General features: G+C 41.4%; 1 pseudogene; it reads left to right on the forward strand.

Annotated features, from left to right (window-relative positions):
• The first annotated feature begins 1,129 nt into the window (after positions 1-1,129).
• Positions 1,130-2,003, forward strand: LOC148549146 (uncharacterized; annotated as a pseudogene).
• The last annotated feature ends 1,160 nt before the right edge of the window (positions 2,004-3,163 follow it).

Raw genomic sequence — 3,163 nt, forward strand, 5'->3', positions numbered from 1 at the left:
CTAAATTTCAGAGGAGAAAAAAAACTTTTCGTATAATTGTACTCCCATTCAGACCCAGATCGAGTTTCTTCAACTGCTGAATTCTATTCCATCAAAGTTACAACCTTTTACGTGTTTTGAATCATGGAGAGTGAAGGAAAGGAAAAGTTTGGTTTTGATGATTTGGTGAGGGAGAGTAGGAGTCTAGAAAAAGAAAGAGAGAAATAAGCTTGGTGATGATGATAATGAAGGGGGTTGGGGTTAGTGGGAGGGGGAGGGGTTTTTTTAAGGGAAAAATCGTCTAAAAAAGATTGTTTATGAACAAAAGGACAATTTTATAACATTTTGTAACGTTGAGAATGATTTTACTACGAAAAAAAGGTTAGAAACGATTTTGATTTTGACCCAAAATCTTAAGGACGAAGAAAGTACTTAATTATATATATATATATATATATATATATATATATATAAAGATTAATTTTTATTATATACGTAATATTTTATTTTTTTAATTGTAAAAAAAATTCTTATACAATATTTTTTTAAATATTTTCTTTATCATCAATAGTTACCACACTACAAGAAAAAAGACCTATGGCCACGCTTTTTTTGTCACGCTTTAAAAGCGTGGCCAAAAGTGGTCAATGGCCACACTTTTGTGAGGGTAGCGATTGAATATAGATTCAGCCACGTTTTTTCGCCACGCTTCAAAAGCGTGGCGAAAAGGGTCAATGGCCACGCTTTTGTAAGGGTGGTAGTTGAATAGAGATATGGCCACGTTTTTTTTCTGCCACACTTCAAAAGTGTGACCATAGACAAAAACAGGGACGTTTTGAAAGTGTGGCAACAAGGTTTCACTACAGTAACGTTTATAAAGCGTGGCCATATCCTGGGGCTCTTTTGCCACGCTTTTAAAGCGTGGCCATATCCTGATGCTCTTTTGGCACGCTTTAAAAGCGTGGCCAAAAGGTTTTTTTAAAAAAAAAAACCTAATAACCCGCCCCAAACCCAATAACCCCTCATCGAGACTCTCACTCTCAACTCTTACACCGTCACTCTCATCGATTTATGGCAATCTTCCCTCGCTGCGCCATTTTGAGGATTTGAGGAGAAGAGCTCAGATCCCCGCCCTTGCTGTGCCATTTTGATGTCATCGCCATTCCTTTACTGCTTTCGGCCATCCCACACCTGCCGTAATTATCCTCCACCACCGGCGCCACCAGGCCCCTCCAACCCCAACCTAACCATGTACCTATACCACACCGACATGGGCCTCGTGACTCTAACATGGTCACGCTCTATCTTAGGCCGCTCCCTCCACGTCCACGTCCACGTCCACAACCACAACCCCTTCGATTCCCATCCTCCTTATAAAGCCCTTCATATTCTGAAAGAAGCACGGATCCAAAACCCTCTCTTCCACCACGCGACTCTTCTGGAACCTCTCCAAGGCCAAGTTCTCTTCCTCATTCTCCCCCGAATCCCACTCCTCCTTCTACCTCACTCTCGTCGTCCACAACCGCATCATTCTCCTCCTCGGCGATTCCCCCAAAGACACCTACTCCAAGTCCAAGGCTCTCCATGATAACAACCCCCACTCCATACTCCTCAAGAAGGAACACGTCTTTGCCGACACCGTTTACTCCACCACCTCTATTTTTGGCGGAAAGACCCGCCGTATTTAAATCGACTGTGGCTCCTCCAGGGATAACGACTCTGCCTCCTCCAAGCTCTCTTTCTCTGTCGACGGCGACAGGGTGCTGCAGATAAAGCGCCTCAAGTGGAAGTTCAGGGGGAATGAGAAAGTTGAAAGCACGGAGGGAGTGCTGGAGCTTCTCCCAAAAGAGAAGGATTCAGAAGGCAGCGAAGGTGGAAACGAACAAGGACAAGAAGGGAAGGCGTCAAAGGGAGAAGAACGAGCTAGCGAATCGCCTTGCGAAACTAAGTCACAGCGCGGCATGATGAAGAGTTCAGATAAACCTCCGATGGGGTCAAATTCAGGAACCCTAGCTGCTGAATAACCTGTTGTGAACAATCGGAGTGATGGTACGGTTTAGTTTCAATGACTATTTGCATTTTTTTTAATCTTCAAAAATCTAAATGAGTGATTTCTTTGTGGTGAAATGGTCCGATTGGGGAGCCCTGCTATGCCGAATATGGATGTCAAAGCTGAAAGTAAGGTTAGAGCATTTCCATGATAACTTGTTACTATTTTTATTATGTTTCTTAAATCGAGATTTTAAGTATTGTTTTGCTGTGATCGTTTTAAATTTTGTGGGAATCTCACTCTTCGTGTTCATCTGCTTGAAGTTGTAAATTGTACTTGTACATATGTGATACGTGAGAAGGGCTGGTTTTGGTTATGGTTAGAATTTTCTGAGCTGCCTGGTTTAGGGTTGTTCTTATCTTTCTTAATGTTGAGTGTATAGTCTGAGCTGCCTGGTTTATTTTGTATTTGAATATTAATTTTTTAATGTATAAAACAATTATACTAAATTATATATGTCACTAATTATTTTTTGATATGTCTTGTAATAAAAATTGCATACTATATTTGTAGTTTTGATAATAAAAAAGGATTGAAAATTTATATTGTGTAGCAATAAAGATCAAGTAAGGAAAAGAATTTTTTTTAATTTAACAAGGCTTTCGCCACGCTTTAAAAGCGTGGCCATACCTCCCCTTTTGCCACGCTTTAAAAGCGTGGCCATATCTCGTCTACTGCCACGCTTTAAAAGTGTGGCCATATCTCGTCTACTGCCACGCTTGTAAAAGTGTGGCCAGATCTGCCCTATCGCCACGCTTTAACAGCGTGGCCATATCTCTACCTATCGCCACGCTTTAAAAGCGTGGCCATATCTCCCACCTACAGCCACGCTTTTAAAAGTGCCAATTTGTAAAAAAGCGTGGGAAAAAAAAGCGTGGTGATAGACTGAAATAAGCGTGGCGATAGAGCAACCGCCACCCTTTCATAGGTCACCCTTTCAAAAGCGTGGCGGTAGCTCAAAAAGCGTGGCGAAAAGCTATCGCCATGCTTTTTCATCTTTTCGCCACGCTTTAAAAGCGTGGCAATAGACGTGTTTTCTTGTAGTGCCACCTAATAATAAAACTGGCTATTATCAAACAATGTTGTTTTTAAGCATGATACCATTTTTCGAACTTATTTCAAACCTCCTGTTGG

The sequence above is a fragment of the Arachis ipaensis genome, chromosome B8 (genome assembly GCF_059453495.1).
Source record: "Arachis ipaensis isolate K30076 ecotype BB chromosome B8, ASM5945349v1, whole genome shotgun sequence".
NCBI lineage: Eukaryota > Viridiplantae > Streptophyta > Magnoliopsida > Fabales > Fabaceae > Arachis > Arachis ipaensis.